This window comes from Talpa occidentalis, unplaced genomic scaffold, assembly GCF_014898055.3.
Source record: "Talpa occidentalis isolate TD23 unplaced genomic scaffold, MPIMG_talOcc4v2.1 talOcc4.10, whole genome shotgun sequence".
Lineage (NCBI taxonomy): Eukaryota > Metazoa > Chordata > Mammalia > Eulipotyphla > Talpidae > Talpa > Talpa occidentalis.
This window is the reverse complement of record NW_023600993.1, coordinates 526,590-550,887: the sequence shown is the minus strand read 5'-3', so window position 1 is coordinate 550,887 and position 24,298 is coordinate 526,590. Positions and strand designations below refer to the sequence as shown.

The following is a 24,298-nucleotide window of genomic DNA, read 5'->3' as shown; positions in this document are numbered from 1 at the left end:
ATCATCTGTCAGTTTTGGGCCCTCCATATGTTAAGGCTGGGTAGGCAGTCGCAGGCCTGCACTATCAGGTCCATCTCAACAGGTCCACTGGCCACTGTCAGCTGAGGACCAAGAACCTCCTGAGAGCCCCCCACATGTTTGGGGGGATGGAGCCTTAGTCGGGTGGAGGTGCCTCCCGCTGTCTGGACCCACGTGAGGGCTTTGCACGGACTGGCAGGTGTGATGCGTGGCCCGGCAGGGGTGAGGGCTGCTGCCGAGGCCAGGTTGGCCCCACCCTCTGGAAGCCCTTGTCCAGGGAAGCCAGCAGCTCCAGGGGGAGGACACACAGTCTGTCCACAGGCATGTGGCTGAAGTGTCTGCACAGCAGCCATGCAAAAACCACAAGTGCATGTTGTGATGAGCCCCGCATTTGGGATTACATTTTCTGCAGTGACAGGTAACTAACTATGTTTAGACTTTGACCATTTAGAAGTGGGATGCTGTAAAAGCAGCAATTCTAACATAGAAGAGTGACTTTGGAGCTGAGGAGTTGGCAGAATGTGGAAAAGCTGTAAGGAATTTGGGGGGATACTAGTGAGAGCTTAAAGTGCTGTGAACACAAGAACTTAAAGTGAAGAATATGTTATGGAAAAAAAAAACTGGAGCAGAAAATGTGTGCAAAGAACTGCATGATACAGTTGGAAGATTTTCCCACTGAGGGTTAAATGTGTCCCTTGGTTCTCTGTTGCTTACAAGAAAATATGAAAATCAAGATAGAGTGAAGGAAGGCTTGTAAACAAAATAGGTCATTATTGTGCTAATAATATTAGATTAATAAATATGTAATGAAAAGAGTCGACAGGACAAATTCATTAAAGTATGCAAGAAATTCGAGGAGACTCGTTAACATGAGTTACAGTGAAATGATAGTCAAAGGCACGTTTCCTCTAAATTAAATTTCCACCTAAATTAAAAAACAAAAAGAAATCCTGGATGGATTTACAGATAAGGATTACCAAACTATCCAGGATAATGTATTCTCTGCTTATTAATTCCTCAGGGCGCCCATAATTAACTGCCACATAATGAGTGGTTCCAAGCAACAGAAACATGTTCTCGCAGAGAACTTCCAGCACATTCTAGAGCTCGAAGTCCAGAAGGAGGATGTTGACAAAGCTGTGCTAGCTCTTCCAGCTTCTGGCAGACATTTTTTTTAATAGACTTCATTCTTTAGAGCAGGTTTAGGTTCATAGTAAAATGGAGAAGAAGGTACAGAGAGGCCTCACACATGAGCTGGCCCAAGCACGCACAGCCTCGAGAAATGTGCATCCATCACAGTGGACAAGCCCGCACCGCATGTCAGGTCGTCCCGTCTCCAACTTACAGCAGGGCTCACTCTCATGTGATGCTCTCCGGGGTTCAGACAAAGGCAGAGGTTTGCACCCCCAGTTGTGACATCACACCAGGAGGTCACTAAGCCAGGCACACCCGTGTCTGTCTACACATCCCTCCCTCGCCCAGCCCTGGCGCCGTGATCATTTTATGGTCTCCATAACTTTGCCTTTCTCAGAATGTCACAGAGTTGAAATCACACGGTATGCAGTGTTTTCAGATTGATTTCTGCCAGTCTGTTCCATTTCTTTTATGACTTTATAACCCATTTATTTTAGTGCTAAACAATATTGTATTGTCTAGCTATACCTAGATTACTTCCCCGTCCCCCCACAAGCTTGGCAAATATGAATAGAGCTGCGATAAACACCTGCGCGCAGGTTTTTTTGTCAACATAGTTTTTCAACTCTGTTGGCTAAACGAGGAGTGTGATTAATAGGTCGGCTGGTAAGAATATGTCTGGTTTTGTAAGAAACTGCCAAAAGGTCTCCCATAGGAAATTCAAAAGAATATACAAAAGAACCTCAGGGACTCACAAGTGATTAGAGCAAGGTTGCAGGACACAAGGCTAACGTACAAAGTCAGCTGCTTTCCTTCCTATGTATCAGTAATAAACAAGTTGAATTTGAAATACAAAACAGTCATTGCCTTCCCTTACAAAAAGGAAATAAAGAGGTACAAATTTAGCAAAACAGGTATTAGAGCTACACTAGAAGACCTACAAAACTTTGATGAAATACATCAAAGAAGCAGTGGATAAACAGGGAGAATCTTGCTTATGGACGTCCGTTCCTCCACATGTGACTATGGACGCAGTGAAACCCCAGGTCAGCTGTGGACACCAATAATCTCATCACAAGGGTTGTGAGGAGAGGGGAGACCCAAGCTGCCCAGCACAGGACGCAGGAGATGAGCGCAGCGGCCGGCCCCGGGAAGGGAGCGTCCGTGGTGGAGACGACCTGAGAGTCACTTAGAGCCACTCGGCCATCGTTTCACTGACCGTTTTCAGGCACACAGCCCAGCCGCCTGCGAGGAAGCTGTGCTCGGACGGGGACACACTGGCCAGCAGGGCAGGCTGCAGGAACGTCGCGCTGTGCGACACGGAAACGTGGACGCTGTGTCAGCAAGGGTCTTTTTGGTTTTCGGATCTGACCCCAAAGGCAAGGGGAAACAAAAGCAAAACTAAGCAAATGGGACCACGTCAAGCTGAAAACTTCTGCCAGTGAGGGAAACATCAACGACAGGAAGAGACGGCCATGACTCACGTAAACTCAGCATCTGAGCCACAGAGACAACTCAGGGAACTCGGTAACAGTAAACAGACACCACCACTAGGAACAAAGCAGAGAACCCGCATACGCGTTTTTCTGAAGACACAGATCCAACAGGCCAGTGGAGGGGCACCGCACCGATCACCAGGGAACGCAAGCCAGCCCACGTGGCCACTCACCTCGCAGGCACAGCTGTCATCACAAAGGACAGGACGGCGCAGCGGTGGCCAGGAGGGCGGGGCCTCGCGCTCTGGGGGGGAGTGCGCCATGGCGTTAACTTCCTCAGAGACATCACAGCAGAACGACCACATGACCCAGGGATTCTGCTTCTAGACGCTCATCTGAAGAGAAAGAAAACACTAAACTGAAAAGACTCGTAAACCTTTGTATTCGTCGCAGCACGATTTGTAATAGTGAAGGGCGGACACAACCTAATTCTTTATGGTAGATGAGTGGATGAAGCTGGGGGGCACACATTCGCGTGCACGCACACACACACACACACACACACACACCTGTGTGCACACACGCATATGCACACTACAGACGGGCCTTCCTCCAGTTGCCCCCTGGGTGCGCGTGTGCATGCATGTGTGCACGAGTGTGTGTGCATGTGTGTGTGTGCACATGAGCACCAGTCTCATGTCAGGAGAATCACACTGAGCGGGCGGCCACACTCCCTGCCATTGTTACGTTTGGGAAGAAAACACTCCCAGGTTCCCCATGCCCCCTGGGCAGATGGACGGAGGCCACTGCCCACTGGACCACAGGACTGTCTGAAAGCCCAGGTGAGGCCATCTAGCCGAGGGGTGCTCCCGCATGAGAGCAGTGCGGCACCATTGTCACTGTGTGCACAACACACTGACGGGAACATCTTATAAAGTAAAATCCCCAATTTTCTTGAGCTTGACATGTAATCTCCTCAACATCCTCCATTTTTAAAGCGGCACCAGGGAGGGACAGGCTGTCATTTTTAACTTTGAATCCCCTACTTTTGTCAGCGTGCTCCATCGCCTGAGCGTCACTTAAACACAGCCTGGTGGTAAATTTCTAGATGCGACTGCCCTTTCAAGTTGCTTAAAGATATAACATAATTGGGTGCACCTTTAACCCAATGGTTTGACATCCCCCCAAAATGGTGTGCACACAACAGCTTCCACTATTAAATAGCCTGAGATCAAATAAAAGGCAACGAACGATCTCTGCTCCTACTGAACTGGAAATGTTGTTAGTGAGGTCCTGGACGCAGATGACAGCACTACCTCGAGAAACATAATGAGGGGGTTTTATCAAGCCAAGCCTTGAAAAACGTTTGAACTCCATAAAAACCTGCAGGCATGACAGATTAAATGCACTGCTTACCTCTGATTCCAGGCTGCAGCAGGGATGGTCTGATTCCTGTAAATAAGAACAGATGTGCTGTTAGGAGGTTTTGATTTGTGTTTTTATTTGTCAAAGCCCATATAGCACACTGAGGTTTTCCATTTAGGGCATGGCGCGGGAGCTTCGTTTTCCTGCTCCAACTTGTCAGAGACAGGAAAATCAGCCTCCACGTCTCTGTCCTATTAGAAGGGGCGCTCACGCGGCTTCCAGAGCTGGCTGTGTGCTTTAAACACGGCTGAAGAGAGCCTGAGCTACTCAAGTACATCTTCAAATACTTGGAGCAACACATATTTGAGCAAGTTCGGCATCATCACAACTATGAGTCCCAGCTCGTGTTAATGTTACCGGCAGGAGGCTGAGAAGGTAGTGTAGTGTGACACCCGGTAGTGACACCCGGCGCCTGGGGTGGAGATTCCACAGGCAGCCCACCCCGGCGGCCTGCTATGCCCAGAGTCACAACCGCTGCTTAAGGCAACTTGTTACTCTTTAATAGGGCGATCCTTCAGCACAACACCGAAGCCTCGACTTTAACACATACAAAAAATAATTTACAAGTTTGGCATTTTCATTTCTGTCAATGACAGTTTTATGAGAGTCTCACGGATCTAATTAAACAGTTCACAGACACACATTTAAAGAGATCCACGTGACAGTGATCCTAAAGGAAGGTGGTAATGCCTTTCACTCACACTGAACACAGAACCCCAGAGACCCAGGGAAACGCGGTCAGGCCCACACAAGGCCCCAAACCACACTGTCTCTCCAGGGGCAGCACTGCATGGCCTTGAGCAGGACATAAAGGTCTTTTTAGTAGAATTTTCCTGAATAACCAAATATTAGCCCGGTAAGAGAGAGAATCTTCCACAGTCACAGAAAATCAACATATTCAGCCTTCACGGACTTTTTGCAGTACTCTGAAACAAAATGACTTGCTAATGCTACTTTTTTTTATTTTTTTTAAGATTTCTTTATTTATGCATACCAGAACTGGGGTACAGGCCAGAGGTGCAGGGGTGTGAGAGGACTCACCAGAGACAGAGTGGGGAACAGAACAGGCAGATTGACCAAAGTACACTGCTGAGGGGAGCAGCGGGGAGACAGGAGAGGTCTGCCGCACCATGTGGGTAGCTCCCTGGCCAGAATCGAACTCGTGCTGCAGAGGCTGCGGACAGCTTCATAGTGTTGAGGCTTAACCCCTGTGCCACCAGGGAGCCCCAATGTTACTTTTTTAAAAAAATCAAATCGTGGTTCATTTTGGTTCTATGCAAATACAACCTTCTACTATGTATATATATTTTGTTGAAAGTTATATATTTTTAAAGCAAGCGACGAAGAATACAGATAAATGCAGAAAAATAAACTATTTTTGTCACTCTTGCTGTTTAAGTTTGACCTCTTATGAGAAAGTTAAATCTGTCTTGAGTGAGGTTGAGTACAAGGACCTCAGAGCATTGCTTCCGATGGCCACTCACATAATTGATTGCGTTGGCCTAGTCTCCATGCCCTCTGGGTAGCAGCACACAGAAAAGAATAAGCTGCAGTTTCTCGGGGCAAGGCTGTCGCCTGGATGATGGATAATTAGATGCTTCCCACTATCTGCACATGATATAAATCATGAGCACATTTCTGCCAGCTTTGAAAGTGAAACCATTGCTAATTACTCCGGAAATATCTCCTAAATAAATTAAGACGACATGCAATTGGAAGTTGCCTCCAAACAGCAGTGTGGAGCCAAGAGTTTGGACGTCAAGGAGAACTGAGTCTGAGACCATTTAGCAGCTATGTGACTTCTGAATTTTATGTGATTTCTGGCAAATTTTCTAAATGCTTAGCTGCCATTTTACCAATCTGCCTGGCTGGTACCATCTACCACGTAAGGTTTCCAGGAACAGGAAACCAGCAAGACATTTAAAGTGCTCCCCATGGCAGATTCTAATAACTGCCAGCCAGAATCCCAAATAATCACTGCAGTTGGTGATCGTCAACACAGAGATGTGTCTGGGAAAGGAAGCTCTTAAGACATCAAGTAAAAGAAAATCCTCATTAAATACTTGGTGTCGCAACTTTTGGTCTAGATCTAAAAAATTGAATAAGGTCAATAAAATAAGATTTTCACATAGAAGAACAATTAAACGGATTCCTCTTTGATGTGTCAGTTAAAAGTGGGCAGTGTCCATATCCAGGCCAGGAGGAACATTATTTCACCTCCTCAGGTATAAAACCTGTACTGAAAAAGTACCGCTGGGCCCACCTGCTCGCTACTGTAGCAACAAGGTGGTCCTTCCTGGTCTCTGTGAGCCCCCATCTGAAGCACCCACTCTACACACAGATGTGCTCTCCAGGGAGACCAGGACAGACGCTGGTGACCCAAGAGCCGCTAGAGGACTAAAAACAGTAATAGTTGGAAAGGACACATGACATGGAAAAAAAGATCATGAGACTTTTATGATTAAATTTACAGTAAATAATATACTCTCACAGCTCAAAAGCAAAAACGCTAACAAGGATAAAAAGACAACTGTGCCCCTTTCTTGTCCTCCATCTGCTCAGTTCCTACCCTGCCTAAAAAAATTTGTCATTGTTATCCAATAGCACTTAATTCTGAAGTTCCTTTAGGAAAAGACGCAACTAGAAATACGTGTCCTGATTTCTCGCTTCCATGTGCAAAAGGTGGACACCTCTTGAGTGGTTCCTACGTGTAATAATACAATTTGTCAGTAGTTTCAAATCCACCACCTCGGTTCACCTTTGCAGTCATCCACTGAGGCAGGTCAAGTTCCGCATGATCTTAGAGATGAGGTCTGCTCGTATCTGAATACCCAGCCTGCGTGTCTAACGCTGCGTGAGATGGTCAGCTGCCCAGAATCGCCACGCACCGACGTCCAGGCATCCAGCACGCACCGAACAGTCAACTCCCACACCCCGCAGAAGGGGCCGATGTGTTCAGACAGGGCCATTAGCACAGAGCAGTGCTGTTCATGGAATCATCTTTCAAGATTATAAGAGGGCTCCTTCTAATATGAGACAGTTAATGTTTAGTCTCCACATACGGGCTGATAATAAAAAATGCACCAGCTGGGAAAGTAAGAACCATCTCAAATAAGGATCTACCTTCTTTTTCCCCTCTAAATACACCTCAATAAGCATACATCTCTTTGTCCTTATGTACAATACTCAATGATTGGGAAAAGGAAACCTATTAACCTGAAGGGGAAATGGAGATTGGATAGGGACTCTGCTCTCTGCCGCCAGGCAGACATTACAAGCAATGATCAGGAAAATGAAATCTTACTCCATACAAGAGAAGTGATCAGCAGCAGACAGAGGCGCCACTGTGTGTGGGGTGAAAATGAAAGCCACGGCTATTAGGATAGTCTGAAATGGTTTCATGGATCAAAACAAACAGAAAAAGGACACCATCGTGAAAATGGCGCTGGAGAGCTGTGAAGAAAGTTGTATTATTAGTTGAGCTGCAAACATTCCACAAAAATCATAGTGAAATTCTTTTTTTGCCATTGTGCACCATGTACTGTCCCCACCCGAGGCAGCCAGAACTCTCTGTCAGGACACCTCCCTCTGGGGCATGTCTGCGACAGCAGACGAAGGACAGCAGAACCTCACACTGCAGCGCGGGTTCACGGAGAATTGAAGTGATCAGACTTGCTGCACACGCTGATGCTTTCCAAATTAGTCACTTTTATTTACAGTGTTATATTGCTTGAAGCAGTTTACATTTTCAATAAATAATTAAAACATATCTCTTCCACAACTTATCATTCTGCTTCTGGGGGAAAAAATATTACTAGGAAACAAATGGCACTTATATATTTTACCTTGGAGCTACAGGGGAAAAGCAAATAGAGAATAAGGAAAAACTAGGCCGCTGCCCTCCCCAGTGATCTAACATGTTTCCTATTTTACGGACAAGCTCAAAACCATGTGCGGCGCGGTCCAGAGGCCACCGACTCCCTTTCCGTGTGCCAATCACTTGGCGCCTCAAAGTCTAACGTGGATGCCTTATTCTATGTCAACTGTTTACAGTCCCATTGGGCTTGACTGACACACGATAAACTGAACCTATTTAAGGTGTTCAACCCGGGGAATCTGATGCATGGCAACGCCCAGGGCACCTCCAGGACTGTCACGATGACCCTCTCCACCACTTCCCTTCTGCGCCCTGCTGTCAGCACCCGCTGGCCAGGCCGCTCTGCCTGTGTCCGGGCAGCGGCGGTTTCCAGGCCGGTCACACAGTGGGCGCCTCTTGGCGCTGGCGTGTTTCGGCATGACTACTTTTGAGTCAGCTCTCGTGGCTACGTGGACCCCAGGAGGTTCCTTCTTTCTGCTTTAGATCCTGAGGGTCTGCCGCTGCCACGCTGCCTTGCCGTTCGCCCTTCGGTGGACATCTGAGCTGTTTTCTCATATGTAACGGAGGTCAGTGATTTCTCAAGCCCAAATGCCCTTCCCAGCCCATCCTCCCAGTCTGCACGTGAGCCAAGCACCGTGCCCTAGGCCCACACTCCACTGATGCTGGTCACTTAAGTCCCCTGAGCCCTGGCTGCTGGCACCTCGTCCCCCCACCGCGCCCACCCCAGGAGTTCTTGCCATCCACACCCACCTGCACCTCCCCTCTGCAGAGCCAAACTCCCTCCAATTTCACCCAGTGTGCAAGCAACGATTTTCTGGATCTGAATTTCCAGATTCAGGCATTTCTGCTGTTTTCAAACCATCATCTTATTTTCCCCTAAGAAACCACATTTTAAATTCCTGTCTCTCTATGGAAATTGCATTGAAGAGGTGACCGATGGCATTCTCACCTGCACGCTCTGGCTTTTCTCGTGGACTGTGTCCCTCTCTAGAGTTTGGGTTTCAAACTGGCTCTGCCACGCCAGTTATCCAGTGTGTCAGTGGTGGAGGCCTCTGACCATGCCCCAAGCTCAGCATTTGAATCACTCTTGACTTGAGCTTTCTAAAAGTCGCAAATAATATTTCCCTTCGAAATACGTCTCAGATTAATCGTTTTCTCTCAATTTTGGCACCTCCCACTCGTTTGCAGGATAACAAAACCAGTGGCTTCAGCATTTCTCCCATTTTGATGCTTTTAGCCGCCCTGAGCCTAGGTCTACACTGCGTGCCTAGGCTTGGGTGCAGCCTGTGGGGTCAGCATCGCATATGCATTACTGACCAAACGTTAAGCAATGCATGTTGTAAAGATTGAAATCAAGAGCAAGGTGCTTCCAGCTTTGTCCAAGATTGCTTTGGTTATTTGGCTCCACATGCATGTTAGAATGTGTCACATTACTATGAAAACTACCTTTGGGATTTTGATAGGGATGCACTGACTCTGTGGATTCCTTTGGGTGGTCTGGATAGTCTCATATTCTTCCAATCCACAAGCACAGAATTTCTTCCCATTTCCTTGTGTCTTCTTCAGTTTCTCTCATGAGCGTCTTAGTTCTCAGCATAGAGGACTTCCGCCTCCTGGGTTGAGCTCATTCCTAGGAGGGTTGTTCTCACGGGGTTTTCTGCAGGCAGAGTAAGAGCATCCCTGGAGAAGCTGAGAAGACTGCAGCGCGTCCTCACTGCTTACTCCCTGCTCTGTTTCTCACGAGACTCAGTTCCACGGGGGTTGCCAGGCTTATGTTTCTGCGTGATGCACTTCCCATCAGACACCATCTACTTTATATTTAAGTGGATTGATTTTTCTCTTTGCCCCTCAGGGTGAGAGACATGAACAAGCAGGGTTCTTGCTGACTAGTGCTGAAGTGTCAGAGCACCCTTCAGAGCAAGCACTCGCCACGCTCGTCTTACTGGACGGGGGTCAGCATGCAGGCCTTGTCTTCAACACCTGCACACCAATGCCTAGGAACCTTCTAGAACAGGCCATTGAGCGGTGGCTTGTGCACAGGCAGCCACCCCCACTCATCTGCTCGGCCCTGCAGTGTTTTCCCTCTGCAAGGGCGGAGGTAGGGTTGCATGTGGAGGTGCCACGTGACAGCAGCACCACTCCTGGGATTCCCCCAAAGAGTCTGAGAAGACACAGGCGCCCCGTGTCCACAGCAGCCACGTCACGGGCCGGCCTGAGGCCCATCGGCAGGTGACTCACAAGACACGGCGCGCATCAGTGGACACCCCAGCGAGCAGACACAGCAGAGACAGTGGCACAGAAATGGGGAAAACACCACAGGAGTAATGCTCAGATGCTGTAAAAACCGAGGTGGTTGTTGAGGGGGAGATGGGGGACAGCGGAGGGTGGACCCCAGCGCTCTGGGGAGGAGACCGAGCACGTGCTTATGTGGGTGTGAAGGACTCCCCTAATCACGGTGTCACGTGCATGAAAGGCAAATCAATGAAATGTGATCTTACTTCCTTATCAGAATATTGTCCCCAAATAAACAAGATGCACGGTAACTATTAAAAAAGAGAAAGAAAACATCGGGGAACCCCTGTTCCCCGCTCGAGCCCCCCTCCCGGGTGGAGACGTCCTCCGGGCAGACCCCTGGGTGTGGGCACCAGTGGCTGGAGCCCCGTGTCCTGCCTGGACGGGAGACTTCCTGGCACGCTAAGTGTTCTGCCTGCATTTAAACTCGCCCAGAAATGGCAATTAGTTTTCAGAAAACAGGGACTCCGACAGAGTTAAAGAATTTTTAAAAGCCGAGCTCCCCCTCCGCCCGCGCCCGGGAAGCGCCGAGGGTGCAGTGTCGCACCAGCCTGCATGACAGCCCCGGCCTCAGAGGCGGGAGCAGCTCCAGTGCCTGCAGCGCCCCTCCGAGCGGGCCGTGCAGCAACGGGCAGGGAAGCAGGGCAGGCCCTCGGCCGCCAGCTACGTTCCGCCGAGACATCCCTCACCCCCAGCGCTCCCTGCCTCACGGGGACCCCGCAACCTCTCTGAGGTCAGCGCCTGCCCTCCCCACCCCCGCGAAGACCCCGCGCCCAGCACGCGTCTCCCCGACCCCCACCGACACGGTCCGCCCGGGTGTGCCCTGGCAGGTGGCGTGGCCCATGGCCGGTCTCTGCCGGGGGCGCTGCAGGGCCGGGCGCCGCCCCAGGGGCCGCACGGGGAGCACACGGGGGCCTCACCCCACTCATGCTCACGCCTCCAAGGACCCAGGGACGGGAAGAAACGCAGGGCGGGCGGCTTCCCGAGTGGGGGGACCGGAGGCCTCCGAAGGGCGAGAGGCCGGCGAAGCACCCGGTGTGGCCCGGATTTGGTCGGCTGTGGAGAGGCGTCCTCGCACCTGCGCCGCGTGCCCCGGAACATGCGCGGCTGCACGCACGCGGGTCTGCGCGGCGAGGGCACCGGCCCGCACTGTCCCCATCAGCTCCTGTCCCGCCCGCAGCCAGATGCCGCCTCCCCCTTCGCCTGGCTCTGCCGGGGCCGGCGGCCGGGGACAGACGCAGCCCGGGCGCTGAAGGCCACCTGGCGGAGACGCGCGTGACCAGAAGTCGCCTCCTGCCGGCCCCCCCACGGCCACCCCCACGGCCCGAGCCAATCCGGGGCCTCGAGACACCGATGGCAGCTGGCGCTTCTGGGCCTGCGGGAGGCTCTGCCGCCCCCGCCTCAGGGGCCCCTCCCGGCTGAGAACAAAAGGCCTGTCCAGCCACCGCTCGCCTCGGCACCTCGCCCCACGGCTGCCCCCGCCTGCCCGGTGGGCTCGCAGGCGCCCACGGCAGGCCTGGGCACCCCTGGCACGGAGAGGTAAGGGCCGAGTCCCCGCTGACCCGGGCAGGCGGCCTGTGAGGAGCGCTGGTCCAGCGGTGCCTGTGGCCCAGGGACGCTCCCGGTCACCACCGCGTGAGCGGTACAGGCGGGAAGACCAGCAGGAGCAAGACCCGCAGGCCGGACCCGGCAGCCCTCAGCGTCAGGAGGCAGACGCTCGGCTCCCCCACGGACGCGGAGAATTGTCCAGAGACACCGACCTGAGGGTGTGAAACGCTGCGGAAATACATTTTTCTTACTATGTACAAGAGTCTTTCATTATGACATTCATTTTTCATCAATTATGTAGAACAAAGGACAGGCATCGAGTTCACAGTCTCTAGAAATCGCACTGGGAGCAAAGAGCGAAACTCTGACCCAATTTCTCTTGCCAGGTGGGGGGGGGGCCTCCCGGCGCCTCAGAATCATAATTTCTCCCTTTGAAATTTGAGCTTTGAAATAGAAAAAATAGTCAAGAATTTTCATCACCTTGCGCTGGGGAATTTATGAAAGATGAAGAAGGCTGGATTCCACGAACCAAGTGTCCTTTCTCAGAAACCCAGAGGGGCAGCACGAAACCCCCCTCGATCACAGACAGCGCCCCTCGTGCACTGCAGCTCTGGCGGGCTAAACAGCGTGGGAGCCAGCGAGTGCCATCGACAGACGCATGAGTACGGAAGTTGTGAGCTGTATGTGTACACACCCACTCACAGCACTCGCACACACAACGCTCAAATATACACTTGCACACACTCACACACTCATATACACACTTGCACACAGACACACACCCACACACACAATGGCAGCAGACACAGCGAAGAGCTCCAGCTATAAAAACGAAGGAAACCCGCCAACTGGTGACCGCTGCTGACCCCGCAGGCCTGTGCAGCTGGAGTGACGCCCATGGAATGCACACGCTGTCTGACCCAGTTACACCACGGAGCCTGACGGAGACCAGACCCGAGAGACAGAGCAGTCTGGGGGCGCGGGGTGGGTGGAGGCGTGGGTGCCAGAGCCTGGGGGTGCGGGGTGGGTGGAGGCGCGGGTGACGGCGCCTGGGGGTGCGGGGTGGGTGGAGGAGTGGGTGCCGGAGCCGGGGGGTGCGGGGTGGGTGGAGATGTGGGTGCCGGAGCTCGCAGGCACAAGCCCTGTTCCCAGTGGAGTCGGCGCGGGTTAGCACTCGGCGCGGCGGCCACGCCAGCGAGTCTCTGTGCCGCGGGAGCTGCTGAGAGCAGGCCTCTAGAAGTTCTCATCGCAGCTACAGAGATGATGGGTCTGTTAACTGGCCGTGATCGTTTCACAACACGCACGTGCTCCACGCCACCCCGGCACGCCTTGGAGGTGCAGTGTCACGTGTCAGCCCGGCTCAGTGGAGATGGGGAAGGTGGAATCCTGAAGCAGCAGGTCGCTGGAACAGAGAAGCCACTGTTGCCTCACGCAGGCGAGGCGTTGGCCAGCCCAGTGTGCGCGCGTCCGGGTCTGCCCTTCAGGGGCAGCGACAGAGGACCAGGGCTCCGGGTCGTTCGGAATGAAGGGCGCGGCAGTCAACGGCCTATGTCTACAGGGACGTCACTAAACATGTCCCTTTCGATACTGGGTCCGAAATACCTTCTTAATGACAAAACTCATAAACTGTTTACTGTCCTTTTTCCCGAGGGCTGAATGCCACAATGAACTAAAATAAACAAGCTCCCGCGTGCTCAGTCACAAACACCTCTGCTTAAAGTTGCAGAGCCACAGGCTAAAATTGAACAGCTTTGGCAAGCAATAAAATAAATATTTTTATTCAAAATGAACGCTCTAAGTACCCTGCTGACCGCAAGGCTGGCTGCAGAGGGAGGCGGCAACTCGGAGCAGGTGCTGGTACATTCCGGACACTGAGCACACACGGCGCTGAGGTGGGAGACCCAGCCATGGAAATGAGCCAAGTTTCCAGCCCGCCCTGCTGCGCGAGGCGCTGCTGGGCCCACAGGGCCTGAGCGGGCCGGCCCCAATCAGGGCGCTCCTGCGGGGAGGGTCAGCAGCAGGGCCGCGCCTCTCCACGGGGGCCCGGAGGCGAAGGGCCCGGCAGCGGTGGGCGGGCCATGCGGGCTCCTGCTTCCCACACCGGCAGCCCAGCCCGGGGCAGGGGCCAGGTGGGCGCGCCCCACTCCCAGCCCCACCGAGGCCAGCAGAGTTGGCTGTGGACCGTCCAGCAGACACGCGCTGTGCTCATGTCCTTTCTCCTCTGCTCACGGCGCAACGGAGGGGCTGAGGCGCTCCTAATTTTGAAGACTACATTGATTTGTAACTACACTAGCTTTGAAACTACAAAACGCAAGAGAAAATCGAGAAAAAGAAACAAAGAAAACAGGAGGAGCGGGCGGAGGGAGGATGAAATCACTTAACGTCCCCCAACGCCCACTTCCGTATCGGTGGACGGTCGACGCGATGGCTAACTGGACGCTGTGTTTTTATTTAAGAAAAACAAAAATGCACGTGCCCTGAGGCCGGCGTGCCTGAGTGTGCTGCTGTAATATTTATTTTGTTGTAGAAAAGACACTGGTCATTATTTGCACGTTTTCATGAAAGAAATGGTTGAGCCAACAGGACACGTAAGCCAGTGACTGTATAAAGCAGCTGGACTGAGCTGCGCTGACCGGGGAGGCTGGCTGTCACCAAGCGGTGTCCTCAGGGAGAAACCGAGGTGTGCAGGGACCCGCACGCTCGTGAGCGCGCGCTGCAAACGCCGCCTGTGCTGCGGGCCCGGGGCTGGGCAGCAGCGGCAGGCGCGCCCACCAGCGACGCGGCCGGGGCTGGGGGGATGTCCGCTTCTCTTTTTTCACCTTTAGAGGCATGATTTGAAGCCCATGTTACTAAAATTTAAAAATCCCCCTTGAGGTGAGACTCCTGCGCCCCCTCACGACGCCCCCTCACCTTCCTGCCGGTGCGGGCGGCCAGTCCTTGCTCCCACCCGGCGTCTTTGCACGCGGAGTGTGGGCAGCTGGGACAAGCCCCCCGATCCGGGGAGGGGCTCGGCCCTTGGGGTCTAGGACCAGGTGCTCGCCTCGGGCGGTTTCCAAGGACAAAACGGAGGAAATGAGGCGCTCGCGGGCACCACAGCGTGAGTGGCGCAGGCGGGAGGCCAGCAAGAGCGAGACCTGCAGGCTGGACCCGCAGCCCCTCAGGGTCAGGGGAAGGAAAGGAAGAAATGAAACCACCACAGACACGGACCCGCGGTCTCAGTCTTCACGCAGCGCGCTCCTCCCTAGCTCTCCCCCAGGCCAGGGGCTGCTCGGATCTGGATTTGCTCCCCAGGCATGTCGCCAGGGCCACGCACACCAAAACCACAGGGAGACCCCGCAGCCAGGGAGCACGGCCCGGCCCCGGAAGCCCCGGGCCACGGCTGTCGGTGAGGATGGGGAGGAAGCTTGTTCACTGCTGAGGGCGGTGGACCGTCCAGCCCCTGGGGAACAGCATGGGACGCCCCAGAATGTCAAACACGAACCGACCGCTCGACCTGGCGGCCCCCCTGCTGGGTCTGCCCCAGAGACGGCACCAGCAGCAAACCCGAGGGCACGGCCCTGCTCCCGCGTGCGTCCACGGCGGGTCGGAGACAACAGGGCCGGGGGAGGAGGGTGAGGACGGGGCTCTGCACACTCGGCGGACATGTTAGAGACGCAAGCCCTTGCCGTCTGGACAACGTGGACGGGCCGGGGGGACTGAGTGAAGGAGAAAGACAGACGTGGACGGTGACGGCGGCGTGCGCACGTGGCTATGCAAACGCACACGCAGGGTGGGGCTGCAGGAGCCACCTCATGGAGCTGAGGCCAGCGGGGCCCGCAGAGGGGGAGGACGTGGGGGCACCTCGGGGGAAGGTCATCACCGCGCCCCCACAGAGTGTTCTAAGCCAACGTTACCTCAATTTCTTTCTAGGGAAGCTTATTGATCACTAACTCCACGCATTCCATTTCTTATGAAGTCTCACGTGAGAGAGTTTTTAAAAAGAAAAGGAAAAACTACCTAAGCAGGCTCAGCGTGGACTGGGAGCTGACTTTCTACGTGGAAAGCTGCCACCAGGAGCCATAAAGGAGGCGACCGCCCTCAGCCCTCCGTTCCCATCGGCCGCGGCCCGCGCCCGGCTGGAGGAGCCCACTCGGCCTGGGGTCCACAGTAACGTGCTGAGCGGTAACCGACCCTCCGTCTCCCGGGAGGCTCTTTATTCTTCGCACCATAAAAAAATCATGTGTGGCTGAAAATGTCCATTCCAGGATGCTTGAAATTTTGCTCTGATTTCCATTCACATCAATGATCCTCTTTCTCCTCACAGTGATTCATGCCCCGAAGTTTTATAAAAACCTCTCCCTGCGTGCCTCCCTGCAAGCAGTCACGGGAAGGCAGCCCTTCCTCACGGCGGTCAGCGAGGAGCAGGTGCTTCCTTCTGCCCCTCCGCCCGTGACCGCTGCACAAGCACTAGTATCAAAAACTGTAACAAAATTAAAACCACAAACAAAAGCTGGTGACGAAATAATGGAACAAGCGCACTTACACGCCAACCAGAGACACGTCATTGCAAATTTAGTAAAAACAAGCCCTGGCCCCGCGTCTGCACAGGGGCCGGCGGCCGCGCGCGGGGACGTGGGCCGCGGCGGGGCGGGGGACGGGAATGTACTTACTTTTTCTCCCGGGAAGAGGTTTTTAAAATAAGCCAATGACCTTTTATTTATGGTCCCACTAATGATCAGGGAAATCATCACAATTTCAAACTACCGTAAGGAACTGTCCATTTATAAGGGCCATGAGTGTCGGGAGACACGCTAAGCCGTGACGGGAGACGGGAGGACGCGGCGGCCCCACGACCGCAGTGACCGGGGCTCCCCGCACATCGCCAGGAGAGGTACCACCTTGCAAAGGGGAGCGGGGCCCCTGTTCAGAGGACGAATCCGCTAAGTGGAGGTGAGGGCCAAGGAACTGCATGAACTGGGGGGGCGCCCGCGGCAGGAGGCTCGTGACGCTGCCGGCGCGCGTGGCGGTGCGCGTGGAAGGAGGCACAGCAGGGGTCTAACGAAAAGGCGGTGAAAAGGCCCCACAGTTCTCAGAATCAGACCCCCTCACCCAGCTCGGGCTGAGCTGCGCGGGCAAAGGCCGCGTGGTCACTCTGTCCGAGGGGAAGCAGCCGAGTGCGTGAGCTTCCCAGTGACCAGTCAGCCTCTCGCAAAGCCTGGGGTGAAGGGCCCATGCCGGTGCGCGGCCTCACGAGAGAAACAGCCTTTTCCTTTGCGGGAACGGTGAGACTCGGGGGTCACGGTGGCCTCCTGCGTCACGCCCTCCCCGAGCGGGCCCCTGGGGCGCCCCTTCCAAGGGCCCGCCCGCCGGCGACGCGTGGCAGCTTCCCCTGGGACGTGCTCGCTTCCCAAATAGCTCCAAGAAACTGATTGCCAGCCCCGCGCTGAGAACGGAAGCAGATTGTCGAGCATGAGTTACAATCACAAAAATAGCATCGCGATTACGGATCTGAATATGATAAAGAGGAGGCCGGTGACAAAGGAGTCAGGGAGCCAGCCGAGCGTCTCGCGCGGACATGGAAGAGCCAGGCTTTCTGCCGGGTGCATGGGAGAGGGCCGCCGAGCCCGGCGCGAAGGAGCAGGAGCGGTCATGCTGCTTTCTCCCAGCGTGTGGCGGCTTCCACGGGAGTTTAAGAACAAACAGGGCTGACTTCAAGTGAGAGGAGCAAATACTTGAGACGCAGAGCCAGCGTCCTCTATGCCCAGCGCCCTGCTCTGTGCCCAGCGCCCTGCTCTGCCAACGCGGGCCGCAGAGGTCACTGCACCTGCTTCAGTCAGCCCACCAAGCCGACCCTTCAGAACACAACAGCTCTGGCCCTCGAAAGACACGTCGAGAAGACAGGAGGACACCTTGGCCAGGAGAGTGTGTCTGCAAAAGTCAACCCACAAAGGACATCACCCAAAATATGAGACGAAGCTCTTCAGACTCAGGAAGAAGAAAACCACTTGAGTTAAACATGGGCTGAAGACCTAACACCTCGCCAAAGCGCACGTGTTGGCACACACGCCAGGAATAGGTGTTCCTCGTCACCTGTTATGTGGGAAATGCAACCAAAGCAGCGAGATGCCTACTTGCGGGGGACAGTCCAGAGCATCGGGAGCACGGGTGCTGGCTGGCAGGGGTGTGGGGCGTGGTCACAGCACAGCGTGACCCACAGAGCCTGCACGCTGGAGCTGGCAGCAGCGCTGCTCACAGCGCCTCACAACATCTCAGATCTCAAAACCAAGAGGCCTCCAGAAGGTGGACAAATGACTGAAGGCCACGTCCAGACCATGGGTGCTTCTCAGCACTTACACAAGTGAGTTCTCAGGCGGGTGGGGGGGACCGTCCATGCAGGGCATTGGGCGAAGAAGCCAGACTGAAGCCAGTGCCACACTCTGGAGAAGGCACAGCTTTGCAGACAGCAAAAGAAATCAGCACTTTCCGGGCTCTCCGGGAGGGAGGCTTGAATAGGGGAGCACAGGGGACTTTCGGGTGCTGAGACCCTCCCATATCAGAACATGCTGAGAGGCGGGCCCCCGCTGTGGCAGGCCGAGAGGTGACGAGCACCAGGTGCAGGACCCAGCAAGCAGCCGCAGCCGCAGAGGCCGGGAGCCGGCTGTGGAGTCCCGAGGCCTCTGCTCTCTGAGGCCCCAAGTGGGTACCGATGAAGGCAGAGACATCCGGGTGCTCAGCACACCTCAGGCCTTGTTCTACCAGGGACCGAAGTGTGAGGGTTTGAGCTCCTTTAAGAGGAAAGAAGGCGGAGGGGAAATCAAGCTCCTGGAGGGACGCGGAAGTGAACGCTGGGCACGGGAGCCCTGGCCGAGAGCTGAGGCTCGGCGACAGAGCGCAGACCCGTGCAGTGGCACACGGCCAGCTGGGGAGCGCGCGGCCAAGCGAGAGCCCATGGCCAGGGTGGGTGTAGAAAGTCAAAGGACCCTCGCCTGATCAGCTCCAGGAGCCTGGCGTCATCGATGGGGGACACTTTGGCGTGTGTCAGTTATCACAAAGCATCTGGAAAATGCTGCGTTTAGGGGTATCCCCTCACGACTCACTCTGAAGAGCACACACCAGTCTGACACGTCCCGCGTTGTTGCGTCGGACAACTCCACCCTGACGAAACAGGATGGGCGTCGTGGAGCAGCCACACAACGCGGGGTGCTGCCGAAGAGCAAGATGCTGGCCTTCTCCCTGATGGAACAACCACACCGCGTCAGTGTGAGGGGAGGACAGAGGGAAGAGGGAGGGGTGAAACCAGAGAACGTGCTGTCATCTGCAGTGTCGGGGTCGGGAGTCCGCCCCCCGTGCTTCTCAGCTGCTGGAGGACTGGGTGTTGTCACTGAGAACCGTCTCCCTCTTACCAACAGGCATCCACTGAGCAGCTTCTGGGGTCCCTTGTCATACACAGGTCTTCAGCCCCCACGTGTTCCCGGCCACACCGTGTGATGCCCGCCCTTCCCGGGGCGATCCAGCTTTAAGCGCTTGGTGGATCTGAAAGGCACCTTGTAAGGTTTGGCTCTGACCGAGGGACTGGGCAGTTCTGACCTTGCACAGAAACACAGAACTGCAGGTAACCAGATGGCGGCCCAACGGGCTGCTCAGGGTTGGCAGACCCACACCGCGTGTCTGGCCTCCTGGCCAGCGGCTGACACAGGCCTCCAGCACCAGGACCCCAGAGCCAGGACTTCCACAGAGCCCGGCAGAGCCTGGGTCTCAAGTCACTCACTTGACAATTCAGATTCAGACCTAGCTACGTTTATTTTGAAACTGCATCAATTCATTTCAACCTATTCTTACTCAAGTCCATATAAAGAAGAGGTTTCGTTCATCACTTGTGTGTTTCTACGATGGGATTGATTGGAGTAGCCGCGTGGTCCGGCACCGTCCATGCAGTCCGTGGCTGGCCTACCCAGTGAACCCCAGTGAACCCCCCGAGAAGCCAGGCTGACTCTCTGCAAACACTGATGTCACTGGCAAGTCCCAGCCTCCTTCCTTGCTCTGTAAATGCCGTGATTTCCCAGCCTATTTGTTTCTCGTAAATGTCAACATTGTAATGTGTTTTTTCTTTTAATGGGTAAAATTGACATATTTTATGAAGCTGCCAGAATTTTTTCTTAAGTGTCTATTTTCTCCTCATTCACAATTGGTAGTATTTGTTGTTGCATGTAATTTAGAGTTGACATCTTTTATTCCTTATATTAAATGTAACAGCTTTCTGCAAGTTTCTAGATCTCACTTATTGCATCCATTAGTTTGGGAGATTTTCATTTGTTTGCTTTGACAATAACGTTCGAATGATCTTCTGAAGAAATGCCCTGATTACTTGCAAAGAAGGAACTAAATATAATAGAGCTTTTCTTTCCAGCAATGCTATATCTATTTAATCAGATCCGTTTGAGTTTTTCCCCAATTAGCAATTTCTCAGACACCGTCGTCCGACTTCTCTTCTTGATCCCACTGACTGCACCTGGCTGGAGGGGGCTGTCCTCCGTCTCCCCCCTTGACTGGCACCGTGGATCCCTGAGGATCCTGCCAACAGTGGCCTTTTGTATTTGTTTCCTGTTGCTGCTGTAACAAAACGGCACAAGCGCAGTGGCCTGAAGCCACACCAGCTCATTACTGTGCGGTCCTGGAGGCCAGGGCCTCGCAGGAGAGTCTCTGAGTAGGAGCAACCGTCATGGGCCACGCTCCTGTCTGCAGAGTCACTTTCCTGGCCTGGCTGCTTCCGGAGGCGAGGTGCAGGCCTCTGCGCCCGGCCCTTTCAGCCCCAGGGTCTGGCTCCACCAGCAGCGTATTCACCCCCTCGGCCTGAAACAGAACGTGTCCCTGGGAACCTACAGGAGAACGCGTGTGGGCGGGGGTGGGGGTGGGCATCCACTATGCTGCTGACCACACTTTCCTGTCACCAAATGTAACGGCCTTCGTCTCTGCCTCTGTATTTCCTTTCCCTTAAGATTCTCACTGCCCCCCCCCATTTTTAGGGTGTTCCGCTCAGTCCCCACCATCGGTGGCTCCTCCTCCTATTTGCACCTCCAGCGTGTTCTGGGAAGTTCCATAGTGTTCCTCTCTCTTCCTCCTTTGGGGAGAAATTTTCTATATATTCATATAAAGATATGACTGTCATTTTGCGTTGATGACTCCAAACTGCGTATTTCTGCCCTGATCGATCCCTCCCTCCCTCTCGGTCTCAGCCCAGTCCCCTCAAATTCACCATAACTGGTGCCAAGACCCCAATTCTATAGCTGTGCATCCTCAGGACGCTGGAGCCACTGAAAGGTCAGGACAAGACACTGATGCTTAGAAACCCAGAAGGAGTAGGCTGGAAGGACGCTGGAGCAGCAGGAAGTAACGGCGTCTGTCTCTGAGCAAAGGTTCCCCTGCTCCCTGCCTCCCTGCACAAGCCCCTAACGGCATCGCAGAGCCCCAAGGAGACAGTCGTGAACAGCAACATTCAGTGAGGTGCAAAACTTGCCTGGCCCTGGCCCGCGCTCTGTGTCCCCAGCGCTGGGGTTCCCAGGCCACATGCCGTCTGCGCAGCCCAGGACTGGGCACAGCGATCGCCTGCTCCCAGGGCCTCTCCCCTCGTCCTCCCCGGCTCACCCGCCTGCGGCTGGCCCTGCCCTCAGCGCCAGCTTCCCTCCTGCTCTTATTTTCTCAAATGGAAACATGGCGGCAGCTGGTCGGTGGGTCCCTGCATCCTCTGTTTCTTTTTAGGCAACATCTGTCCCTTTGTTAGTCTCTGACTCACCAGCCTCCGCTCCACCTCAGGACTCCCTGACAGCTCTGCAAAGCCCAGCGGAGGTCCCGGCAGGGAGACCGCCTTGCCCGGTGCCCTCACGCTGGCCATTGCCGCCCCCCAGTCCCAGGGGTCACGACTGGATCACGTCAGCTCTGCACCGGGGCCAGCACAGTGCTCTGAAAAAACAAACTAACACCCACATTTCTAGAAAACGTTTCAGTGGTTTGGGAGAAACAGCCACTCTCAGGGAGACCGGCCCGAGTCTCAGGCCCTCGACAGACTGACCGGCTTTGGGAAACCTGCGAGCCCTCAGACACGTGGGGCTTGGGCGTGCCGTGGATCCAACGCTCTTTTTGTTCATGAAACGCTGACAATCCCGAGGGTACTGACGTCCCAGTAAACAGAATTTGAGGTGCCTGATCCAGCTGCAGGACAACGAAAATCCCCCACAAGTGAGCAGCAGTAAAACAATTTGTTTATTTAACCATAAAACTCTTAGAACTTGACTTAGCGCCATCCTGTCCCTCCCTGGCCGTCTTTAAAGACCCTCACTCTCGCCGGTGTTTAATCACGAGATGTTACGACCTGCATGAATATCATTTTATAAGTGAGAACTGAGTAAACAGACGTAATTTTGAGAAAATAAAAGCAAGAAGAATGTAAAAGTCAAGCTGGAATCGGAGCACAGGGACTGGTCTCTCATGCACAGGGAAAATGCAGACAATGCGGGAGGCCAGGGCGTCGCGGCCAGCACATCCTGACGAGGCCACCCCGCCATGGCACTGGGTCCCGGACGCAGCCTCACCATGCCCTGCACGGCCCCACGGAGCCTGCCAAGCTGCGCTTGACGTGCTCACTTGCCGTGGGAGAGGGCGCGAAGTGCAGGGCCTAACGCACGTCCTGGCGGCTCAGCTGGAGACACCACAGGGCCGCAGTCACGGGCGGTAGGCACAGAAACAGAGCAGACCCACGAGCTAAACACGCGAGTGGGTCGGGGAGGTGTGGTCTGTGTGCTCGCGACTGCTCGTTTTGCACCAGGTTTTGAGTGAGAAATTTGGCAGCGACAGCATCACAGTCTTCAGAAACCTCAACCCACTGAGAGATAAATGCCAAACATACGTATTTGTGGAGCCAACGGAAGTGACAGCTCTTTCAAATGATGTTTTCAACAGGAAAGAAAAACAGAGAGGGAATTTGATGACAAATGGCACAGGCTTCATCCACGTCTCTATTTGGCATCTCGCCAGAAGACTATAGCCTAGTATAGAATTTTATACAGAGTACAGGACTGCTCTACACTTTGCAGAGGCTGTTGACTTTAAGTTACATAACAGAAATGTGAGAGCCTGACCTCCACAACTCCCCTGCACCCTGAGACCCACCTCTCACCCTCAGCTGCACAGGTAGACACTAATACCTCAAATTTTAACTCTACAGAGGCGCCTTTAGGCAACGGCCTGGCCCTGTTAAAACACAGATGTCTGATCGCAACGCAGCTGGAAACAAGTTACCTAAAGCCACTTAAATCTCTCCAGAATTTGCAGGCCTAAAATATGCCTGTCCAAGGAGGCAGTGTGATGAATTTTTCTGTGTCTTACCTTAGGGCAACTGGAACTGTAGGAGTGAAGTCACGAGAACTAGCGCTTGCCTGACCCTCGGCCAGAGACCCTGCTCTTGCGGCAACGAGAGGCTGCAGAACGGACCGGGGTTCATCGCTTCAACACCCACCAGGCACCACCGAGTCACCATCTGCCTCTCGCCACCCTGCCACTTGCCGTCTGTGGGCCAAGCACCCTCCTAGCTGGTGCCGCTGCGTTTGGAAGCTGGTACAGTGACTGGGGGACTCTGGTCGATTCTTTAAGTGCTCACTGGAAGCAGGTTTAATTACTTAAAACTCTGGCGGCGACTCTACATCGTACATTCCCAAGTTCTGCTGCTCAGCCACATCACTGTGGAAATCTTACTTAAGGGTATTATTCTGCAGTTTTGTTCTTGTCCAGTGAACACGCTGGAAACAAGAAGCGCTCGTGCACTCCAGCACATCACACGTGGAAAACATTCAGTTGGGTATAAAATCCTGTTCACATTCCATCCACAGGTTGACCAAAGAAATGACTCACTCACCTGCCTTCTACCAGCCTCAGGTGCAAACTGCTGGAGAAAACCCTTGACTGGCAGACAAAGGAGACAAGAGTTTGGGGTTGTTTCAGTAGCGCTCACGACCACCCCAACCGTTTACACTCCCCCAGTCAGACATTCTGCACTGACCAGTGCCGTGTGGCCGCCGCCGTGTGGGTGATGGGGGAACCCGGCAGCTGTGGTGACATGACCGTGGGAACCAGAGCAGCGCACAGACGAGCCCTCCGACGATGCGCATCTTCTGGAGCCCACCGGGTGTTTCGGCCATAACGCCTGAACATAAGATGCCACACGCAGCCTCGCGGGTCCCCCCAGAAGAAGATGGGGCTCCAGCCCCGACCCACTACTGGACAGCTGGGGACACCCGGAACACTTACTTAAGTCTCCTAGTCCCGCGGGCAGATTAATAATAATATACACATCCCCAGAACACGGTTCAATGTCAATTAAATGTCAGATGCGGCCCCCTTAGAACTTTCTGGTAATACAGTAATTGATAAATACAAATTAAAATTATTTTAGGGTAAATTCCTTAAACGAGCAGATCGGACACAAAAGCTAAGTGCATGGTTAACTCTCACGAAGTGGATGCACTTCACTCCATCGTGGTGCTCGTGGACCAAATGCCCAGGACAATCAGGTCTTTCTGGAATTTCAACAACAGCTTCC

The 24,298-nt window shown here is 54.0% G+C and overlaps 1 protein-coding gene and 1 long non-coding RNA gene across 3 annotated transcripts in view; one reads left to right on the top strand and one right to left on the bottom strand.

The window, feature by feature from the left end:
- The window catches only part of CNTN6 (contactin 6), a 302,895-nt gene that overhangs the window by 259,133 nt on the left and 19,464 nt on the right, over positions 1–24,298 (bottom strand). The window contains exons 2-3 of the mRNA XM_054694220.1: positions 4,005–4,040; positions 2,822–2,983 (exon numbers count right to left, since the gene is read on the bottom strand). The gene's annotated coding sequence lies outside the window, so the exon portion shown is untranslated. The remainder of the gene's footprint in view (positions 1–2,821; positions 2,984–4,004; positions 4,041–24,298) is intronic.
- The window catches only part of LOC119254889 (uncharacterized), a 30,714-nt gene that overhangs the window by 154 nt on the left and 6,262 nt on the right, over positions 1–24,298 (top strand). Inside the window, exons 1-2 of one of the 2 annotated variants that reach the window (XR_005127411.1) lie at positions 405–436; positions 8,374–8,456. This is a non-coding gene — a long non-coding RNA (uncharacterized LOC119254889). Of the gene's footprint in view, positions 1–404; positions 437–8,373; positions 8,457–24,298 lie in introns of those variants that run through there. The other variant, XR_005127405.2, reaches the window with a different exon arrangement.